Below are 24,565 nucleotides of genomic sequence, written 5' to 3' on the forward strand. Positions count from 1 at the left end.
AAAAAGCCTAAAAAGCTCTTCTGAATTGCACCGGAGTATGGCAGGACAAACTTTGTATTGTATGTTTTCCCAATAGAATCAAAGCCTAGGATCAATGCTAGTATGTTTATATTTGTGCACATATTTCAAACTTTGTAATAAATTGTATATTACATTATATGAATTATGCATAATACCTCTATTCACAAGTCCTGCTTCCATTTTCTACAGAGCAGCTGCACTTTAATATTTTGCCTTGGTTTGTCAGGCACTCTTCCAAGAAGTATATCTCTTTTTATTATTGTTATGAATTCTTGAGCCCAAGAAGATTAAGTGTGTACTGATACTTCTTCACTTTTCTGCTTTGGACTGGCACCTTGCTGTTACCATCTCAGTGTTTTTTTGTTTGTTTGTTTGTTTAAGCTGAGCATCAGACCAGCCTTTGTCCTTTTTCAATAGATATTCCTCAAGTCTTCTTCATTTTAAGATACTCAGGTGGTATCAACAGCATTTTTTAGCCATTTGAATTCAAGTTTTGTTTCTCCTGGTCCAGCATTTCTCATTATAACTTCTTGAGATAAACTGGGTAGATAAGATGGCAGTACACTATCTTAAAACAGTTCTTTACCAATTTTGAGCCAATTAGTTGTTCCTTAAGTCATTCTAATGTTCGCTTTCTGGTCAGCATATAAATAGAAATGAAGTTCTCTGATATACTTAAGAACTATTCTATTAAATGTGCATAGATTTTGCTTTTCAAGGGTGATCTGTGACTATTCTTCTTTCCAAATAAAAGTAGCTGGTGCTTTTTAGATTTTTTTTTACTGCTGTGTATTGTTTTTATTAGCACACTTCTGAGACTTTTATTTTCTTGATTGACATAGTACTTTTTTGAGACTTTTATGCTTTCTTTTTAAAGAGTTTCTGGATTTACTCTATTAAATATTTCCTTGGTGTGTTCCATTACTATTTTAAGATTTCATAATTTAATTATTTAATTATAAAAATGAAGGGAGATAATTATGAAATCATAACAATCATGCAGATGATACCACTCTAATGGCAGAAATTGAAGAGGAACTAAAGAGCCTCTTGTTGCGGGTGAAGAAGGAGAGTGCAAAAGTTGGCTTAAAACTTAACATTAATAAAACCAAGATTATGGCATCCAGCCCTCTCAATTCCTGGGAAATAGATGGGAAAAAAAATGGAGGTAGTGACAGATTTTATTTTCCTGGGTTCCAAGATTACTGCGGATGGGGACTGCAGCCAAGTTGAATGAACCCTTATTGTCAAAGTACAACCATGTATACATTGAGATTGGCTGAGCCTCCCTTCGTGCCCCCCCCACAACTCACAGTGACAACAAACCCACCAACTTCTTACATGTGAGATAATTGCACAACACACCGGCCTCGCAAGTCAATCATACATAAAATTATTTCCCGTTCAAGACCCTGACAGCCCATAGATAGAAGCTGTTCTTCAGCCTGTTGGTATGGCTGGCTATACTCCTGTATCTCCTACCTGATGGTAGGAGAGTAAAGAGGTACCGACCAGGATGTGAGTCATCCCTGAGAATTTTTCTCACTCTTACAAGGCAGCGAGCCCTGGTGATGTCATCCAGTGGTGTCAGGGGACAGCCCACAATGTTTTGTGCAGTGCTCACCACCCTCTGTAATACTTTCCTATCCATGGCTGTCAGGCCAGCATACCAAACCACAATACAGTGCGAGAGGACGTTCTCTATTGTACACTGGTAAAGAAGGTCATTAGCTGTTGTTCTATCCTGTTCTTCCTCAAGACTCTGAGGAAGTGGAGTTTCTGTTGGGCCTTTCTGGCCACCTGGGTTGTAATGACTTTCCAGGTAAGATCTTCACAGAGGTAGACTCCCAGGAATTTAAAGGAGGAAACTCTCTCCAGGCAGCCCCGCCCTCCCTGATGTAAAGTGGGGCAGGTTCCTCTCTTTTCCTCCAGAAGTCCACCTCATTTGTCTTGCCAATGTTCAGGTGCAAGTTGTTCTCTAAACACCATATTGATAGTTTTGTACCTCCCCCCTGTACGCTGTTTCATCTCCACCTGTAATAAGATCCACTACGGTGGTATCATCTGCGAACTTAATTATCGCAGTAGATGGGTCGGACGATACACAATGATATGTGTACAATGAGTACAGGTAGGGGCTAAGCACACAACCCTGTGGCGAGCCCGTGCAAAGCTTCAGGGGGGTGGATAATCACTGTTTGTAGCTGGTCCCTTAGAAAGTCTTTAATCCAATCGCAGATGGAGGAAAAAAATTCAAGTCAGTCAGCTTTTCAATAAGGATGCTCAGCAGAATGATGTTGAAAGCCAAGCTATAATCCATGAAAAGCATCCTGACATAGCTTCCAGATTTCTCTAGATGGCTTGCTACGGAGTGCAGCACAGTAGCTATGGCAACGTCTGTTGACCTGTTCCCCTGTAGGCAAATTGATGTTTGTCAAAGTCCAGTGAGAGGCATGTCCTAAGATGTTGGAGAACCAGTCTTTTGAAGCATTTCATCACTACAGACGTTAATGCAACAGGTCTGCAGTCATTCAGGCACTCAACTGCTGTTTTCTTCGGGACTGGGACAATGGTAGCTGCTTTCAAGCATGAAATTAAATTAAATTTTCAAACCAAGAAATTAAAAGACACTTGTTCCTAGGGAGGAAAGCCATGGCAAATCTAGACAGCACACTAAAAAGCAGAGACATCACCCTGCCAACAGAAGTGCGTATAGTCAAGGCTATGGTCTTCCCAGTTGCAATGTATGGCTGTGAAAGTTGGACCATAAGAAAGGCTGAGCGCCAAAGAATTGAGGCCTTTGAACTATGGTGCTGGAGAAGACTCCTGCAAGTCCCTTGGACTGCAAGGCGATCAAACCGGTCAGTCCTAGAGGAGATCAACCCTGACTGCTCTTTAGAAGGCCAGATCCTGAAGCTAAAACTCAAATACTTTGGCCACCTAATGAGAAGGAAGGAATCACTGGAGAAGAGACTAATGCTGGGAAAGGTTGAGTGCAAGAGAAGCATGGGACGACAGAGAATGAGGTGACTGGATGGAGTCACTGAAGCAGTAGGCATAAGCCTAAATGGTCTCCAGAAGATGGTAGAGGACAGGAAGGCCTGGAGGAACATTGTCCATGGGGTCGCGATGGGTCGGACATGACTTCTCAACTAACAACAACAATACAATCATTGCATCTTGTCAAGTTACATAGAGTTCCCACTTCCTCTTTTCTTTCATTTGAAGGGGGCTGCCTTATATGAATTTCCCCAAAATGAGTGTCCTCCAGATTTGCATCATCTGATATTTCCTAAACTTAGCCATCATCCATATGCTATTATTTGCTATTTGTGGTGAACAGTCCACTTTGAATATCTTGAATAATTTTGAGATACTAATCTATAATCCCTCACCATGCTCAGATTTCACCTAAAGCCCAAGAAGCAAGATCCCTCTTCAGGCCATTGATTCACCATGAATGTGCAGTTACAGGCTCATAAAGCTAATTGGCAGAGTTTGCCCAGATAATAAAATGAAATAATTCTACAGCTTTTGCATTGAAAGCTACTACTGCCTGAGGCCCTGAAGTATAGACAGAATATTTTTGCTTAGCATTGTACCCAAACTTCTGTTTTCATTAGATCACCCATCATTATTTCAATCTACAGAAAAGGAGATAAGAAAGCTCCAATTTTCTTCTGGCCCTATTAAGTGTAATTAGCAAGGTGTATGCCAGGTACTTCCATGGAAAACCCATAAACGGGTTGGTGCAACATAACATCCTGGAAGAAAAACAAGCCAGTTTCAGGGAGGGCAGTTGAAGCTCAGTCAATATCTTTAGTCTTCATCTTCTACAGAAAAATACATTGTTCATCCATGCAGGATTCTTTACTGTCTTTATTGATTCAAAGGCAGCTTCTGGCTCCCTACAGTCAATGGAGAAATAGAATGCTGCTTCTACTGACTGATGCCTTTTGAAAGCAATATACTATATAGGTTTACTGGGTTGCTTCAAGACACCTGTCATCCATAATCCACATTCACAAGGTGTGAGAAAAGTTTGTATTCTGGTGCCCTCCTCCTTTTCTACCTCTATATTAATTTGTTGATTTAAGCTTTGATAAACCCCAAGTTTCATTCCTCCTCCCAGGTTACTAACTGGCTAAATCAGAGGTCCCCAACCTTTTGGGCACTAGGGACCGGTTCCGTGGAGAGAGGTTTTTCCGCAGACCAGATGGGGTGTGCTTTCATGTACTGCCTACATCCCGGACCAGCTTCTGGCATGCCACGGCCTGGTGCCTGTCCATGGACTGGGGGTAGGGGATCCCTGTGTTAAATAACTGACATCTTTCCATCCTTCTATATGTAAATGTTGTAGCAGTCCTTTCTTAAACACCAGTGAGCCTGAAATAGACTCTAGGTGGTCTTGCTTCTTATTCCAGCAAAGAGCAGCAGGTTATCTATTACAATAAAACTGAAGTAGTCATATTTTGTAAATGGCCATTCCTCACTCTAAGAAAATGTTGTTAGCATTAATCAAAACAAAGTCTTTAAGTATTTGGTTATATCTTTCCAAGCCTTGGTGATTTAGAAAAATCAGCAATAGTAGGTCACCCCTAGAGCCCATAAACTTTAAAACACAGTTTTGCATTTTGCTAATTGCAATGGCAATAAATATATCCCAGCTGCCATATCTTTAAAAAAAACCCTTTTATTAGCTATTATTGTATGATGTACAGCTTGTTCTTTAAGCTGTACATGACTAGTTTACTCTAACTATTTGGTGCTTTATTGCAAGTGCTTGCTGCATATTAAATTCCTGGCTGACCTAATTCCTGGGGCGACCTATATGCTTTGCTGGTTAGAATATTGGTTTAAATGACTTTAAATGGATACTTAGGTCTCCATGAGCTTACAGTTAATTGTATATCTCAATGGAAGCTAGGCTTCCTCCTTTCTTTAAAATATTATTAGTTATCAGCCTACTATCTGACTTTATTTGGTTCTGAGAAGATCTAGTTTGCTCCGCCACAAAGAGCCCTCAACACCAATATTCAGCAAACTTTGTAAATGTGAATATGTACCTGAGTCAGTCATGTCTCTGATGACTACACAGAAAAGTTCGTGGAGTTTTCTTGGAAGCATTTTCAGAAATGGCTTGCCAGTGACTTCTTCTTAGGCTGAGAAAAGACTGACTCAAAGATGCTCTACTGGCTTCACACTCCTAATACAGGAGTGGCACTCACATTCTCCCAGCTTCCCCTTCAATGTCTTTACTCGCACATCAAAGTGGCTTAGCCCTATTGTAGCAAAATCCTGTTCTCATTAAGAGTGGGCTTCTTCAGGATGCTATTCTCTAATGCTAAATACTTAATAAACATTCTCTGACAGTCCTACAGAACAACTTTCACTCTAGTCCAGCGTTTAACATTCAGAGACATTAAAATGTGTGATTTTCTTAAGCTCTTCTTTTTAGAATAATTTTTAATTGAAAGTTTTCCAAGAACATAAAAACTAAGACAACATAATAAAGAACAAAAGCAGCAAAGAAAGTAAAAAAGGAAAAGGAAAAGTACAGAAAGAAAGAATAAAGAAATAGAAGTTTCCAATTTCCTTTGCAGCAAATATAAATACAGTTACAAGATTGCCTTACTCTATGATTACAAAAGAAAGCTCACTCTTTTCTATTATCCAATTTTTGATGGTGATGGGGAAAATGAAGGGGAGGGGGAAGAAGAAGGAAAAAAACCAATACTTTTCTTAGCCACATTAGCCAGCTCATAGGAGGCATATACTCTACTCTTATAAACTAAACAGGCACTGCATATCTCCATACTTATGTATTGCAATTGCTTTCTCTATCAAATGGTTGTTCAGAAATTTGGGTAGCTTATATACTTTCTTATGTCAGGATTTGTTTATAATTTTCAGTTACCTATAATATCCTTTACTGTTTTCTACTGTGCTTTGGTCTTTGATTATCAAATTGATTGATTGATTGATTACATTTCCACCAAGGAGGATGTTGATTAGAACTCAAGTGTTCAAACATTTTAGAATAGAATAGAGCTGGAGGTCTTCTAGTCTTCTAGTCTTCTAGTCCAGCCCCCTGCTCAAGCAGGAGAACCTATATCATTTCAAGCAAGTGATTATCCAGTTTCTTCTTAAAACCTTCCAGTGATGGAGTGCCAACGATTTCTGAAGGCAAGTTGTTCCACTGGTTAATTGTCCTAAATGTTAGAGGTTTCTCCTTAATTTCAGGTTGCTTTTCACTTTGGTCAGTTTCCAACTATTGTTTCCTGTCCTGCCCTCTGGTGCTTTGGAGAATAATTTGACCCCCTCTTCTTTGTGGCAGCCCCTCAAATACTGGAATACTGCTATCAGGTATTCCCTGTTTCTTTTCTTTAGAGTAGCCAAACCCAAGTCCTGAAGACTTTCTTCATATGCTTTAGTCTCCAGGCCTTTGATCATTTTAGTTGCTTTTTCCAAAGTCTCAACATCTTTTTTGCAGTATGGTGACCAAAATTGGTTGCAGTATTCCAGGTGTGGTCTTATTAGGATTTTATAAAATGGTACTCATATTCAAGTGGTCACTCACTAGGACTTCAAGGTTCCTCTCACAGTTACTGTTCTTGAGCCAGGACTCACCTAATCTGTACTTTTACCTTTGATTTTTCTTGCCTAAATGCAACACTTTGCTTTTCTCCACATTAAAATTCATTTTGCTGGATAGGGCCCATTGCTCAAGTTTGTCAAGATCTTTTTGGATCCTGAGCTTGTCTTCTGGGGTATTGGCTATTCTTTCCAGTTTAGTGGAATCTTTCCTAGGTTCTCTCTGAGTTTGTTAAAATCAGCTCTTTTGAAGTTTAAGACACTGGTTGGATTATTTTCTATTGCTTGTGTTTGGATTATATTGAATTTCAGCATGACATGGTCACTTTCAACCAAAGTTCCAGCAACTTCAACTCCTGGTATCACTTCTTCTCTATTAGTAAGAATTAGGTCCAATATAGCTTTTCTTCTAGTTCCCTCCTCCACCTTTTGGATGACAAAGTTGTCGGCTAGATTGGTTGGGAATCTATTTGATCTCCCACTTGCTGCACAGTTTGTCTCCCAATTGATATCTGGATAGTTGAAGTCTCCTATTACTACTGTGGAATGTTTCCTACATACATTTGTTAACTGGTTGGTAAAGAGTTCATCTATTTCTTCTGATTGGTTGGGTAGCCTGTAATATACCCCTATGGCAATGTCACTTTTTTCCCTTTTATATTTTTTTTAATTCCATTTATATCCCGCCCTTCTCCGAAGACTCAGGGCGGCTTATAAGCTTAGCAGTTGATCCATACACATTCTGGAGGGATTTTATCTTTGATCATGTGCATTTCTGTATATATGTAGTGTTCTCTTACATATAGTGCAACTCCCCCTCCCCTTTTGGCAGATCTGTTTCTTTTCCACAATTTGCATCCATTCATCAGTACATTCCAGTCACGGATTTCATCCCACCAGGTTTCTGTAAGGTCAATTATGACATACCTGCCCTCATGTACTATTACTTCTAGTTCACTCTGATTTGTTCCCCAAGCTTTGAGCATTTGTATATAAGCATTTAAGACTTTTATGCCTGTCCATGGGTATGTTTCCTGCATCTCCTAATTGTTTGAGTTTTTCTTTTTTTCTCATCACTCCCTACCTCATTCTTTGATTTGTTTTCTTGGGATTTATGGTTGGTTTTGTGTTCTAGAAATTCTAAAGACTGGCCACCTTTCCCCCTCAATTTTTGTTTAAAGCTTTTCTGATGAGTTGGGCCAGTCTTTTTCCAAGTCCTTTTTTCCCTGTTTTCGAGAGGTGCAGCCCATCCCTTGCCAAGAGTCCTTTGCATAAGAAATGCAGTCCATGGTCCAGGAAACAAACGTTTTCTCGGAGACACCATCCCTTTGTTGTTGTTGTTAGCTGTGAAGTCGTGTCTGACCCTTCACGACCCCATGGACAATGTTCCTCCAGGCCTTCCTGTCCTCTACCATCTTCTGGAGTCCATTTAAGCTCATGCCTACTGCTTCAGTGACTCCATCCGGCCACTTCATTCTTTGTCGTCCCCTTCTTCTCTTGCCCTCAATCTTTCTCAGCATTAGGCTCTTCTCCAGTGAGTCCTTCCTTCTCATTAGGTGGCCAAAGTATTTGAGTTTCAACTTCAGGATCTGGCCTTCTAAAGAGCAGTCAGGGTTGATCTCCTCTAGGACTGACTGGTTTGATCACCTTGCAGTCCAAGGGACTCGCAGGAGTCTTCTCCAGCACCATAGTTCAAAGGCCTCAATTCTTTGGCGCTCAGCCTTTCTTACATTGCAACTGGGAAGACCATAGCCTTGACTATACACACTTTTGTTGACATGGTGATATCTCTGCTTTTTAGTGTGCTGTCTAGATTTGCCATGGCTTTCCTCCCCAGGAGCAAGCATCTTTTAATTTCTTGGCTACAGACCCCATCTGCAGTGATCTTGGAGCCCAGGAAAATAAAATCTGTCACTACTTCCATTTCTTCCCCATCTATTTGCCAGGAATTGAGAGGGCCGGATGCCATGATCTTGGTTTTCTTAATGTTAACATTCAACCCAACTTTTGCACTCTCCTTCTTCACCCGCAACAAGAGGCTCTTTAGTTCTTCTTCACTTTCTGCCATTAGAGTGGTATCATCTGCATATCTTAGGTTGTTGATATTTCTCCCGGCAATCTTAATTCCAACTTTTGATTCATCTAGCCCTGCCTTTCTCATGATGTTCTCTGCATATAAGTTAAACAGACAGGGCGACAGTATACAGCCTTGCTGGACTCCTTTCCCAATTTCAAACCAATCAGTGGTTTCGTGTCCAGTTCTCACTGTTGCTTCTTGACCCGCATATAGGTTTCTCAAGAGACAAATAAGATGGTCTGGTACTCCCATCTCTTTAAGAACTTGCCACAATTTGTTGTGATCCACACAATCAAAGGCTTTAGCATAGTCAATGAAGCAGAAGTAGACATTTTTCTAGAACTCCCTAGCTTTCTCCATGATCCAGCGTATGTTGACAATTTGATCTCTAGTTCCTCTGCCTCTTCAGAATCCTGCCTGTACTTCTGGTAGTTCTCGATGCACATACTGCTGGAGTCTAGTTTGTAGGATTTTAAGCATAACTTTACTATCATGTGAAATGAGTGCAATGGTGTGATAGTTTGAACATTCTTTGGCACTGCCTTTCTTTGGAATTGGAATGTAAACTGATCTTTTCCAATCCTGTGGCCACTGCTGAGTTTTCCAAATTTGCTGGCAAATTGAGTGTAGCACTTTTACTGCATCATCTTTTAAGATTTTGAATAGCTCAGCTGGAATACTGTCACCTCCACTAGCTTTGTTGTTGCTCAGTTTTTCTAAGGCCCACTTCACTTCACATTTTAGCATGTCTGGCTCAAGGTCAGTGACCACCTCATTGTGGTTATCAAGGATGTTAAGCTCATTCTTGTATAGTTCTTCTGTGTAATTTTTCCACCTCTTCTTAATCTCTTCTGCCTCTCTTAGGTCCCTGCCATTTTGGTCCTTTATCATGCCCATTTCTGCATGAAACATTCCCTTCATCTCTCCAATTTTCTGGAAGAGATCTCTGGTCCTCCCTATTCATTGTTTTCTTCTATTTCTTTGCACTGTTCATTTAAGAAGGCATTCTTATCTCTTCTTGCTATTCTCTGGAATTCTGCATTCAATTGGGTGTATCTTTTTCTTCCTTGCCTTTCGCTTCCCTCCTTTCCTCAACTATTTGCAAAGCTTCCTCAGACAGCCACTTTGCTTTCTTGCATTTCTTTTTCTTTGGGATGGTTTTAGTTGCTACCTTTTGTACAATGTTGCAAACCTCTGTCCATAGTTCTTCAGATACTCTGTCTATCAGATCTAATTCCTTAAATCTGTTTGTCACCTCTACTGTATATTCAACAGGGATATGATTTAATTCATACCTGAGTGGCCTAGTGATTTTCCCTACTTTCTTCATTTTAAGCCTAAACTTTGCAACGAGAAGCTCATGGTCTGAGCCACAGTTAGCTCCTGATCTTGTTTTTACTGACTGTATAGAGCTTCTCCATCTTTGGCTGCAGAGCACATAGTCAATCTGATTTCTGTGTTGACCATCTGGTGATGTCCATGTGTAGAGTCATCTCTTGGGTTGTTGGAAAAGAGAGTTTGCTATGACCATTGTATTCTCTTGACAAAATTCTATCAGCCTGTGCCCCGCTTCATTTTGTACTCCAAGGGCAAACTTGCCTATTATTCCGGTTATATTTTTTTTATTTTTTTTATTTTAATTCCATTTATATCCCGCCCTTCTCCGAAGACTCAGGGCAGCTTACAAGCTTAGCAGTAGCCTTCATTTTATGTATATGCCTGCTTATTAGGGCTTTCACACACACACCCAAGCGGCATTATTACAAAGTCAGCTTAATTGCCCCCAACAATCTGGGTCCTCATTTTACCTACCTCGGAAGGATGGAAGGCTGAGTCAACCTTGAGCCTGGTGGGATGCGAACCTGCACTAATTGCAGGCAGCTGGTGTTACTTAAGGAGGCATTAGCCCACTGCTCCACCAAGGCTCTTACTTTAGCATTCCAGTCCCCCATGATGATAAAGACATCATTTTTTGGTGTTAGTTCTATAAGGTGCTGTAGGGCTTCATAGAACCAGTCAATTTCATCCTCTTCAGCACTGGTGGTTGGGGCATAGTCTTGGACTACTGTGATATTGAATGGTTTGCCTTGGATTCAAACTGAGATCATTCTGTCATTTGGGGGATTGTATCTCAGTATTGCTTTTCCTACTCTTTTATTGACTATGAAGGCTACTCCATTTCTTCTGAGGGATTCTTGCCTGCAGTAGTAGACCTGATGGTCATCCATTTTAGTTCACTGATTCCTAAGATGTCAATGTTCAGTCTTGTCATCTCTTGTTTGACCACGTCCAGCTTGCCTTGATTCATGGATCTTACATTCCAGGTTCCTATGGAGAAAAAATCTTTACAGCATCGGACTTTCCTTTCACCACCACATACATCCACAGCTGAGCGTCCTTTTGGCTTTGGCCCAGTCACTTCATTCTTTCTGACGCTACTAGTACTAGCCCTCTGCTCTTCCCCAGTAGCATATTGGACACCTTCCAACCTGAGGGGCTCATCTTCCACCGTCATATCATTTTGCCTTTTGGTACTGTCCATAGGGCTTCATGGCAAAGATACTGGAGTGGGTTGCCATTTCCTTCTCCAGTGGATCACGTTTTGTCAGAACTCTCTGCTATGACCTGTCCGTCTTGGTGGCCCTGCACGGCATAGCTCATAGTTTCATTGAATTATGCAAGCCCCTTTGCCATGACAAGGCAGTAATCCATGAAGGGGACCATCCCTTTACTCAGTGGCTTATTTCTAAAATTCTTTTTTCTGTCAATGGGTGTTGGCCTTTCATTGGGAGTACTAATGAGAACACTACTTGTGCTCCTAGCTTCTTAACTTTATTGCCTAATTTTATTTATTTATTTATTTATTTTATTTGTATACCGCCCTTCTCCCGAAGGACTCAGGGCGGTGAACAGGGCAGTACATGTTAAAAGACAAGATACAAAAATTAAAAGAGATTAAACAAAATGCCCACAACTCTTACAATAGGTTAAAACACAATTAAAAGTAATAAAACCCAACCCCCACCCCATCAGGCCAGGCCAGCTTGTTCGAAGAGATAAGTCTTTAGATCGCGCCGGAAGGAGCGGAGGTCAGGTGCCATCCGGAGCTCAACCGGAAGACAATTCCATAAGTCCGGCACGCCCACAGAGAACGCCCTCCCCGGCATTCTTTGACCGGTGGCACCCTGAGGAGGCCCTCTCTGTGGGAGCGTACTGGGCGGAGGGAAGTTGATACTGGCCACAGGTGCTCCCCAAGGTATTCCGGACCCATGCCATATAGGGCTCTGTAGGTCAATACCAGCATCTTGAATCCCACCCGAAAGACAACTGGAAGTCAATGCAGCTCGCGGAGCAGAGGTGTAACATGGGAGTATCGGGAAACTCCCAGGACAACTCTCGCGGCTGCATTCTGTACCAGTTGGAGCCTCCGAGTGGTCTTCAAGGGCAGCCCCATGTAGAGAGCGTTGCAGTAGTCCAAACGAGAGGTCACGAGCGCATGAGTGACTGTACGTAAGGCATCCCGGTCTAAATAGGGCCGCAACTGGCGCACCAGGCGCACCAGTTTATAATTGCTTATAAACTCTCAATATTGTACTCAGGTTGTTTGTTGTCATTCATCCCAATGTGGAGGACAATTAGGGGGTACTAATCTGTGGGCCTACTTATTTTGGTTAGGTTCTCAGCCACATCTTTAATTTTTTGCTCCGGTCTGCAGATGGCTGGTTCTGTTCCTTTGAGAGTAAATCTTCAATTAACAAAACTTGCCTTTTCTTTAAGGGGGAGGTTGTGGGTCTGCGTATTTCCATCTAGGGGAAAAAATCAATTGCTCAGTTTTAATGCGGCTGCTTCTGGTTGGGTTAGATTAGGCCAGGGGTAGGCAACCTTGGCTCTTTTATGACTCGTGGACTTCAACTCCCAGAATTCCTGATCCAGCCATACTGGCTCAGGCATTCTGGGAGTTGAAGTCCACGAGTCATAAAAGAGCCAAGGTTGCCTACCCCTGGATTAGGCAGTAGGGGTTTATTAGATCTATGCTGCTTCTTTCTATGTGTGACATACTGTATCTCTATTTGTCTTCCTCCAAGGATTTATAAGTAGGGTCAAATCCTCTGGGAGTTATTTGTTCTTTATTTGGTTTGGTTTAGATATAGCTTTCTTGCATAGGTTGGAGTTTGGCTAGAGTTGCCTCTAAGTCAGACGTGTCAAGCTTGTGACGTCACATGATGTTGCGCAACATATTGTGATGGTTTTGCCATTGCCAGTAATGGGGTGGGCATGGCTTCTGGATGACGCATCCGTCCCGTGGGCTGGCAGTTTGACACCCCTGCTCTAAGTCCTTTACTTTTTCCTCTAGCAGTTCACATATTTTACATTTAATGCATGTTTAATTTGGGTGTTCTTTGGGCATAAGCACATACATGGAACATGTATTGTAAACCACAATAGTATCAATTGCCTGTTCCATGAGTTTGTTGTTTGAAAATCCCTCTTTTTGGTTGGTGGATGTGCTTTGCTGTTAGCCTTGTTACTACCTTCTCTGTTCTAGGCAAGTATGCCTATTTTTTTCCTATCCTTTTTTCTGCCTGTTTGTGCTCATTTTTCTACCTTGTTATTTATTTATCCTTCTTACTACTATGTTAGTTTTATTTATCCCTCTTATATTTTTTAAAGTTTTTGAGCTCCAATTTCTCTCTTCTTATTTAAGATTTGCCTTGTTAAGATTTGCCTTTTTATTAATCCTATTCTTTCTTGATTTCTAATGTTCCACTCTTGTCCTTAATACTTGCCTATTTATTTATCTTTTATTTTCTGTCCTGTATTTATTTTTATTCTCTATTGGGGTCTTCTCTCCCTTCCTATTGAGACCTCAAACTCAATTGTCGCCTTCATTTCTTTTATTCACTGCTCTGGCCTCTTGTCATTTTCTCTGCCAGCTCCAGTCTGTCTTTCGGTGCTCAGGTCTTTTTGACCTCATCTCTGCTCTGGTCAGGCCTTGCTGTTCAGCTTTCTGGATGGCTCAGCTCAGTTGTCTGGTCTGGTCTTCTCAGCCAGCCACTCAGATTTAGAGATCAGAGCTCTCTAACTCGATGCGCCTCTGCTGCTGTCCTGCCTGTCTCTGCTGCTACTGTGCTTGTCCCCTCCATAGTTTTTGCCACCATCAATTTCTCACATTTGGTGGATTGCTCCAGGACCTTTGTCCTCAGCCAGACCAGATGGGCTGCCAGGCTGAGGGAATGTTGGTCAAGTCCTCCACTTGGGGCAAGACACTGGGGAGGGTTGTTGGGCTGAAAGGACGCAGGGGGAGGACTGTGGTAATCGGGCTGCCTCTAGTTTGCTGGGTCCTGGGTCGGGATGCCTGGTTGCCCCCATGAACTGGGCTGCCTAGATTGGAGTATGGGTCTAGGCTATTCCTGAAAATACTGTGACCCACTGGTTTGCTGCCTCCAAGAGCCTCCCTTCTTGTCTGCTGTTCAACTGTCGGTTCGCTGCTCTCAGTTGCCTCTTTTCCAGCCTTGGGCTACTTACTGTAGTTGCACTCCTGAGCTGGATCTGTTCTCTGTTGCCGGCTGCCTCAAACTCCATGTGCAGCCCTTCATTTGCTGCACTGCTGTTTTGCTGTTGTTTTCCTACTTACCCCAATTTCTTCTTTTCCTTTATCCTTCTGAATGAATGAATGAATGAACTTTTATTGTCAAAGTACAACCATGTATACACTGAGATTGGCTGAGCCTCTATCTTCCTTATCTAACTTTCTGATCCTTTTTCCTCCCTTTTCCCCCCTCTCCTTGTATCTTCCTACTTAGTTTAGTAACTTCTCTCCCTGTGATCTGATACTGCTTACTATGCTGCCACCATCTTGGAAGTGACTCAAAACACACACACAAACACAAAAAGCTGTTGGAATTTGCCTTTTTTGAATAACACATCTGCACAACAAGCAGAAATGCAATCAATATTTTCAGCATAGAAATGCAGTATTGAGCATCTGTTTCTTTTACATTTTTCTCTCCCATAAAGAAAATTGAAGTGTCCATTGCTTACTTAAAATATTTTGTAGGGATATTTAATACAGAAACTAACCTGGATTTTTTTACCAAAACTAAAATGAAGGCCTGTCTTTGTTTCTTCAAAGGGAGGCCAAAGAGGACCATGGTAAGAGAACTAACAAGATGAGAAAGGGTGCATAACTTTGATTCCATATAGCTCCTGCACAGTTCATCCACAAGAGCAATTAATGCAGTTTCCATTCTTGTATCTAAACCCATTCTAGAAGGGATTCATGTTATCTTTAGTTCCGGTACCACTATCTCCATAGCAGTCTTCCCTAACTGTACAATACAGCTAGGTCAAGTGATGGCTTTTTGAAGAACAGCATCTCACCCTCTTTCAAGATTTGCACCATCACTCCTCTCTATCTAAGAGACTACCTCTTGCATAAAGCTTTTGGTCCCCTTTCTGGCCACATGTACCAAAGCAAGTAAGACATGGTTTTAGCATGGTTTTAGTCTACAAGTGGCAAAATTCAACTTAGAATCATGTCTACTCTCCCAAGTGTTACAGACTCAAAAGGTCCCACTTGACCTTGCAGTGCATTACCTCTGTCCTTAATAGATGAATCTTCCAGTACAAAAGTACATTGCTGAAGTAGGTATAGAAACATATTGATACCTCATTCTCCTTATTGCCATGATTGAAGTTCACATCTGAAGTTGAATGCATGTCTGTTTTTGCTAGCATCATCTCCAGAAATGTTCCTTTCCCCAAAGCAATTTATAAGCCAAAGATACGTTAGGGGAAGGTGTATGGGAAGAGGCCTTTTAGGAGCAATCCTGTGAAGCCCATGAAGAAACTTGATGGGAACTTATCTGGAATACTATAGGGTCTCCTATTTGAACAGGGATTGGATTAGAATACCTCCAAGTTCCCTTCCAACTCTGTTATTTTGTTATTTTGTCATCTCCATATATCAAACCTCAGCTAAGTGCTCAAATTCCCAAGGGACCTGCAGGAGACCAATTGGTTCCATAAGCACCTAGAACAGAGTATATTAATGAAGCTGTTTCCTATATAGAAATCAAAGGTGGCCACAAGTTTTAAAATGACCAGAAAGTTATCTGACTATGATGAGAGGGTGATGTTAATGTTTCCCATCTTTAGGTCATGTAGAAATTTATCAAGGATGAAGTTAACTCTCATGTATAACCCCCAGTATGTATCAGAGCCATGATGATTTGGAACAAACCAGAATTGACATGGAGATTGTGAATTCCCAGCTGTCTCAGGCCTCTCCACAAAGGCATGGAGGTTGAAAGGCCCAGCAAACTTAGCCTGGGGAATCCGCCACCAACTGCAAATGAAGTTAAGCACACAGAAAGGAGCCTGCAGGTCCACAGTGGAAAGTGTACACTAGTAGTATCTCCATTTTGTTCTTCATATGTAACTCCACACAAAGACCTCATATCCAGCAACCTACAGAACAACATAGTTGATCACCATGAAAATTGCCACCTCTCCTCGCTGACTTGGTATTGAGGCTGGTGTCCCAAGAGATCTGTCCATGCAGATCTCAGAGGAGTTCCCATACTCTTGTCTAAGTAGATCTGAGGGAGAGATACCAGGTCCACTTCCTGTTCTGTCACTAAACCATGGAGGAACCATGGCTTCTTAAAAAGTTTTGTCATCCCCCCCAAAAAAACCTCCAGAAATAATAACAAATCTGAACCCAAGGCCTCCAGCAACCCAGCATCCAGGAAACAATGCTGAGACTTGAATCACCATCAACCGAAGCAGTCTCAGAAGCAGGCATCCCTTGGCATCGATCCTATTACCACATATAGCAACAGACACTTCTCTTCCAACACACCATCTTCAACTCATTGTTTCTCTCCAACAGCAGGAGTTACCCAACCATTTTATTTTAGGTCTTCACCCCTTCTTCTTCTTCTATTAGTGTCAGAAATACATGAAACAGAAAGCAACAAAAATTATTTCGTATTCTCTTTCAATTAATCTTAACACTCATTTTGGAATAAGGAGGGGGTCAGGTTTTGTTTTAATTCTTCTGAAGCAAATATGTATGTCACTTGGATTTATCTTGCCACAGTATGCTAATCTTAGTAATGTTAGAACATAGCAAACTAGCTTGTCATCCATAAAGGAAACTGAATGAGGATGAAAAATGTTTGACAGTCATATTTTTCTAATCATTTCTCTAATTAATATGCTAGCAAGGGTGGCAATGGAACTGAGGCCAAAGTAATAGTCATATAATGAGTAAATAATTAATAACACACCATCTCATCACATGCTGCTGCACATAATATGAAGTGTTGTCATAAACTAAGTATTATGAATTTTATATTTGATTCAACATTCTCTTATATACACATTTAAAACCTACTGCAGATTTTAATTGCTTCCTGATTACAATTAACTGCTGCCATCTAGTTACTGTTGGTTGAACTTGTACAGGCAGACCTGTAGACTTATGACTACAGTCAGCACTGGAAGTTCAGTTGCTGGCCATAAGTGAGACATCATGTGATCATATTACTTAGTGACCCATAATCCTGCAATCCCCATTGCCATCATTAAGTAAATTTTACCAGAAAAGCCTCTTTGCACAGAGCCCCTAGACAGGGATTGGCAGGCTTTCCATTACATAAGAAAAGAGGGGGAGGCTGATTTGGACTTTTCTTCTTTTTTCACAGTGCAAAGCCAGCCCCATATGGCTCAGGAGCATGGTACAAAGGGGAATTTTGGCATACTGCAGCTCCTTTAAACTTTCTTCTTCTTCTTCTTCTTCTTCTTCTTCTTCTTCTTCTTCTTCTTCTTCTTCTTCTTCTTCTTCTTCCTTCTTCTTCTTCTTCTTCTTCTTCTTCTTCTTCTTCTTCTTCTTCTTCTTCTTCTTCTTCTTCATCTTCTTCTTCTTCGTCTTCTTCTTCTTCTCCTGATAAAGCCAGCCCTATATGTCCCAACAACCAGGCAGTGGGAACACGAAGAATAGAATAGAATAGAATAGAATAGAATAGAATAGAATAGAATAGAATAGAATAGAATAGAATAGAATAGAATAGAATAGAATAGAATAGAATAGAATAGAATAGAATAGAATAGAATAGAATAGGGTAGGGTAGGGTAGGGTAGGGTAGGGTAGGGTAGGGTAGGGTAGGGTAGGGTAGGGTAGGGTAGAACAGAACAGAACAGAACAGAACAGAATAGAATAACAAAGTTGGAAGGGACCTTATAGGTCATCTAATCAAACCCGCTGCTTAAGCAGGAGACCCTATACTATTTCTGACAGATGGCTGTCCAGTCTCTTCTTGAAAGTTTCCAGTGATGAAGCATCCACAACATCTGAAGACAAACTGTTCCATTGATTGATTGTTCATACTGTCTGAAGATTTCTCCTTATTTCTAGGATGAATCTCTCCTTGATCAGTTTCTATCCATTGTTCCTTGTCTGGTCTTCAGGTGCTTTGGAAAATAGGTTGACCCACTCCTCTGTGACAGCATCTCAAATATTGGAACACTGCTATCATGTCAGACTGGTCCTCCTCTTCACTAAACTAGCCATGGCCAGTTCCTGCAACGGTTCTTCATACTGTATGTTTTAGCCTCCAGTCCCCTAATCATCTTTGTTGCTCTTCTCTGCACTCTTTCTAGAGTCTCAACATCTTTTTTAGTGTGGTGACCAAAACTGGATGCAGTATTCTAGGTGTGGTCTTATTAAGCCTTTATAAAGTGGTATTAGTACCTCATGTGATCTTGATTGAATCCCTCTGTTAATGCAACTCATATTTAATTGATTGTCTACTAAGACTCCAAGTTCCTTCTCGTAGTTACTGCTATTAAGCCAGGTTTCACTCAATCTATATCTGTACTTTCGGTTTTTCTTGCCTAAGTGTAAGACTTTAATTTTCTCTACACTGAATTTCATTTTGTTAGATAGGGCACAGCGTTCAAGTTTGTCAAGCTCCATCTGGATCTTGAGCCTATCCTCTAAGATTTTGGATATTCCTGCCAGCTTAGTATCATCTGCACATTTGATGAGTTCCCTTTCTATTCCCTCATCTAAGTCATTTATGAAGATATTGAAGAGTACTGGGCTTAAGATGGAACCTTGTGGTACCCCATTGCTTACTTCCCTCCATGTAGATGTAGTACTGTTAAAGACTACTTGGTGAGTACAGTTTGTCAGCCAGTTACAAATCCATTTGGTGGTCATGTTTTGTATCCCATTTTTTTCTAGCTTACCAAGAAGTAGGTTGTGGTCTCCTTTGTCGAATGCTTTGCTGAAGACTAAGTATACTATGTCCACAGTATTTTTCTGGTCTACTAATTTAGTCACTTTGTCAAAGAATGAACTGAGATTGGTTTGGCATGATCTGTTTTTAACAAACGCATGCTGACTTCTAGTTATTACTTTATTTGTTTCTAGATGTCCGCAGATCTGTTTTTTTATTATCCTTAATAGTATCTTCCTGGGTATTGATGTTAGGCTCATTGGGCAGCCAGCAGAGGACTAAAAGGGGAGTGATAGGTGGTGAGGGGGAGTGATAAGTGGTGAGTGCAGTTGCAGCAATCCCATTGTCATGGGAGTGCAGGCTGCCCAGTGCCCAACTTGGGCCACAGGATTGCAAAGGGTACGGCAATAGTCATAACTTTAGGCATGTGTTGTAAGTCCATTTGTTCAACAAAATTGTAGCTTTATTGTTCATAAGTCAAGGACTATCTGTAAAGCTGTAAAGCTGAGCAGAGTTGAACCGGATTAATAACAACAGGAAATGCTAGAGCTGCAGACTAAGAAGGCAAAAAATATCTGAAAAAGGCAAAGACAAAACATTATATTGTTGCCAAGACAGTTATGCTGATATGTCCATAAGTCACCTGGAGTAGAGCTCACTCTGAAGGTGATTTAATCTCAAAGACAATCCTAAATAATTTTCAGTAAACTACATTCGGTGGCCATTGGAAAAGTTCTTGTTTAAATGAAGCATATTGGAATTTAATTGCTTAAAGCCCAGCTTGGATGAAGTTTCAGTACAATTTGTTATAGAATATTTTTCTAGTCAATTTTTACTTTTAGCAACTGCCTGGACAAGCAAGATTTCAGAACTAGTTTGCCATTACCTCCTTTCTAGGCCTGAGAGATAGTGATTGGCCCAAGGACACCCAGTTGGTATTATGCCTAAGGCAGGAGTAGAACTCACAGTCTCCCAGTTTCCAACTTGAAGTCTTAACTACTACACCAAACTGGCTCTCATGTTCTAGAACTCTATGTTCTAATTGAAGAATCATGGACTTTCCCATTCTGCTGTCCTAAAGATATGACAACATGTTTCATCTTCATAATAGCAGTTTGGTGGAAATGACAAAAATTATGAAATCTCTGGAGGAAGAAATCATGAGCTGACAGACAGCTCTGAAAAGCTGAGCCGACAACTGCAGCGAAGGATTAACAGCTTGTGAGTAGACCAATACTTCAGAACCTCTCCGGACAAGGAGAGGACAGGTGATTGCTCCTGTGTGCTACAAACAGTTGCTACTTACAAGAAGACTGCAAGACAGAGGCAGGTTTTAAGCACTGGGAGCACATCTTGCTTGCAAATGTGGGCAGTGCCTTTTAAAGAACCCTAAGTTCACAAACTTCCTTTTCTAATCACATTCAGAAATTGCTTAATACTTTTAAACTATTAGAGATTTTTGGATTGGCAGGTCTGAAAATGGAGGGTGAATTTGCTTTCAATCTTTTACATAAGAAAAATATTAATTATAAGTTTAAGAATTTTTAAATTGAAATAAACAGCAAAATAAAATATTGTAAGTTATAAAAAATGTAAGGCTCTAGCCAAATTAGGATTAAGATTTTGGAATCACTTATAAAGTAGTCCTTTCCATGGGAAATAGATTTATTTGGACTTTTGCAAGACAAAAAAAAATCATTTCTAAAAATTGGACAGTAGAGGGAACTAAAGGTTTTAATTAAAGGAAAATATACACAAATCTGATTAACTGTGACATAAAATGACATTAAACATTTTAATATTGAAAATACTGAAGGACACTTTTGAAAAATGGAATCAGAAGTTAGTATCAAAAATATCAATAGCAATGTTTGCTTTTATCAATAGACTATGTTCAAACGCGGTGGCTCAGTGGGTTAGGACGCTGAGCTTGTCGATCGGAAGGTCGGCAGTTTGGCGGGTCGAATCCCGAGTGCCGCGTAGCAGAGTGAGCGCCTGTTACTCGTCCCAGCTTCTGCCAACCTAGCAGTTCGAAAGCATGTAAAAATGCAAGTAGAAAAATAGGGACCACTACGGTGGGAAGGTAACAGCGTTCCGTGCGCCTTTGGCGTCTAGTCATGCCGGCCACATGACCACGGAGATGTCCTCGGACAAGCGCTGGCTCTTCGGCTATGAAACGGAGATGAGCACCGGCCCCTAGAGTCGGAAACGACTAGCACACATGTGCGGGGGAACCTTTACCTTTACCTTACTATGTTCAAAAATGTTATGGAAGAAATTGAAGATGAGGAATAAGTTTTATTCTGATGGCATCAGAGTGGATCTATGAATGACGGACTGTGAGAATTATATGGAAAAAGATTTCCCACCAAACATACAAAAGTAACCAGTTGATGTTTTAAAAATAAAAAAGCTGGTCATCAGGCAGACAAAGATTTTCATACAGTGTATATATATATAATTGAAATGCACCTTATGAAAATAACCCAAGGGCCATATGTCAAATATAAGAGCTACAGAAAAGACATTAGCTGTAAAATAGTAGCTATGATGTTGGACTAGGATAGGGGATACCAAGTCTACCATAGTGACTCTCTTTTTCTTGTTTTGTTTGCTTCTGCTTGATTTATTTCACAGGTTTGCTGGGGGAATAACATGCAAAAAAAGTATTTGCAATTTCTTTCACTTCCAGAGAAAAGATGGAATAAAAAGGCAATCACATGATAAATAAATATCATTCCCCTACATCCATAGGATCCATGCATCTGAATAATTACATGTCTTAATGAACAATGGAATTCCAGAAATATAGTCTAGCTGTAATATAAACCTCTAAGAAAAGGTATGCTGCTGCTAATGCACAGGGAAATAGCAATTTGACTTCAATAATGATTTATTGAAGAAAAGCAGAGGAGGTTGGAGATTAGATTGGGGGAGGGGTATGGGGAGAGGAAGCTGCGTATCTAAAACAGTGCATTGGGCCTGTGGAGGTATCAGTGAATCAAACTGTCTGGGTCAACTATAGTCAGTCTAATGTATCTGTTTGGAAGTCAGGTGGCATTTACCAGATTGACAACTGCTTTCTAAACAAGAAGGGTACATCTTCTCTGCCTCAAGTAAAAGCAAAAAGATTTGGGCATATATTTCCTTATTTATTTTTCACATTTCTGAACTGCCCACCTACCTCACTAGAGCAGACTCCCCATCCCACTCCTGGCTCAATCCTCCCCTTTTTAAATAATCAGGAAAAAGTTGATGCCTGGGACACTGGAGACAAGCAAGATTTAACATCTCCCTTCATACCCAGTTTTAAGGTAGAGTTTTCAGAAAGTTTTCGAAGTAATAAAGTAGCACAGAGATAAAATCTATCTCAAGGGTTGTGTAAGTTCTAAAGATATTTCTGTTCTGGATCTGCTAGTTAACTCCTTATTATGCCCATATCTTTGTCTCTATACAAGTTTTGTCGTTATATCCTTTTTTTGCAACTTTGCTAGCATCTTTCAGTGATCTGTCAGAACATTCTCATTTTCTGTATATTTGTTCTTTTGAAGGTTAAGAATAGGTTTATAATTTTAGTAGCTTGCTCTATTTTCTCATCTCCTCCACCACTGAATGTCTTGCACATGACTGCTTAAAAGATAAAATATTTCTTTTCTTTTTTTATAAAAAATTAAGTCAATTCTCTGTGTATTTTTTAAGATTGACTCAGCTCCCAAAGAGTAGGATGTGTGTATATGTGTGTGTGCGTGTGTCTGTGTCCTTATTGTCCTAGTCACTTGCCTAAAGGTACAAAGCACTATAGAATTTATTTCTCCTTCATCTCTTTCTCTTTTTAATTTGCCAGAAAGGAGCACAATCTGTGGGAGTTTGCACAGTCTGCATCGAGGTTTGGAAAGGAAAAGATATTTCCCAGAAAGTAATGATGGAAGAGTAACTGCCAAGTTTCTACAGCAAGGCAGGAGGAGAAAGTAGGGAATGTAGAGGAGTGTAGAGTGTAGTGGATCTCTGGCACTGTTAAGATCTTCCATATCATCGAAAGGTGCTACAATAGCAACACTTGCAATAGCACAGACTTATATACTACCTCACGGTGCTTTACAGCACTTTATGGGTAATTTACAATGTCAGCATATTGTCTGCAACAATCTGGATTTTCCTCTTAGAAGGATGGAAGGCTGAGTCAACCTCAAGCATCTTTAGGATGGAACTCCAGGCTGTGGGCAGAATTGGACTGCAACACTACATTCTAGCCACTATGCCACCAGTGGAACTCCTCCAGCAGCCACTCTGCACTTGTTTTAGATAGGAACTATATGGGAAGGACCCATTACAAAAGTTAAATTCTTAGATTCTGTTATTGCTGTTATGCTTTCAATTATGTTATATTGTTTTTTCATTGCATTATCTTTCCTGCCCTTAGATGTAGGTACACACTCAGTTAGTAGTTCTGAACTGTTTGACTCAACTACCCCTTTTCCCAGTCTCAAATAAGGTCATTAGCCCTACCCCCACACACACCTTACATGCATTGTTTACATAAAACTTTGCAGCAATGGTAGGTCCAAATGAGATCCTCAACTCAAAAGCAAGTCATTACAAATTATTCCATTACCCCCAAATATGTCCAAATTAACCCCTAACCTTGGAGGTTATTACTTAAAAATAAACTAAATAACAAATTTCTGCTATCCCCAAATGTATCCTTTCATGCTAGAGTGGTATCCGTGTTACCAGCCAAAGGTCATTTTATGAAGAAAGCTTTAGATATTTGTGGGGCTATAAAAATATCTTCATGAAAAATTCAACCAATCTGATATTGATACCAAGAATCAGAAACAATTTTGAGTTGAGTAACCATATTTTGTTGTGACCAACCATACATATATTCTAGTAGTGGTCAGGGTTATACAGAGAAGTGGAGACAAGAGTTTACAAGCCTCAGGCACTTCCATTTGATGATTTTGCACCAATTCAAAAGGAGTTATAATCTTTTGTGTTGCCAGTGCTGTAGAGAAGAGTCAATTTATTTTGTTTCAATTGCACTGTTATTGAAATTGCAATTTAAATTACAGCTAGTATTTCTCTTTGCAACACTTGGAACAACAAGAGATGACTTGTCACTCTTTCTGATTTAACCTAAAGTGCTGCGTTGTGGACTAATTACCTTACTCCTTTAAAGTCCCTGGCCTTTAAGGGATGAGACATTGTCTTTACAGAGATAAGACAATTGTTCACACTGCAGCTCCTTAGACTAAGGAAGAAAGAATGACATTATCTCATGTTCTTCAATTTTCATCTATTCTTCAGCAGAAAATGAGCCATCATATAAAGCCCCAAGCCATTTAGGTTTTTTAAATTTGTTTTAAACTGGTCCTATACACAGGAAACTGAGAGGAGATTCTAAATGAGAATTTAAAATAATTCAGTGTTCCCAATAACATCCTCTAATCATTCATCTAATTAATAGCAAAGGTAGAAATGTAATTGCAGTCACATGATGGATAGATAATTATAGTGAAGCACACTATTTATCACATGCAATTGCACATACATATGGTATGTCCAGTCAGCATCTATATGTGAGAGAGTGTTGAAGGAAAAGTCTTCATCATGGTTCAGTCCAAGC

This window comes from Vipera berus (assembly GCF_964194415.1).
Source record: "Vipera berus genome assembly, chromosome: Z".
NCBI lineage: Eukaryota > Metazoa > Chordata > Lepidosauria > Squamata > Viperidae > Vipera > Vipera berus.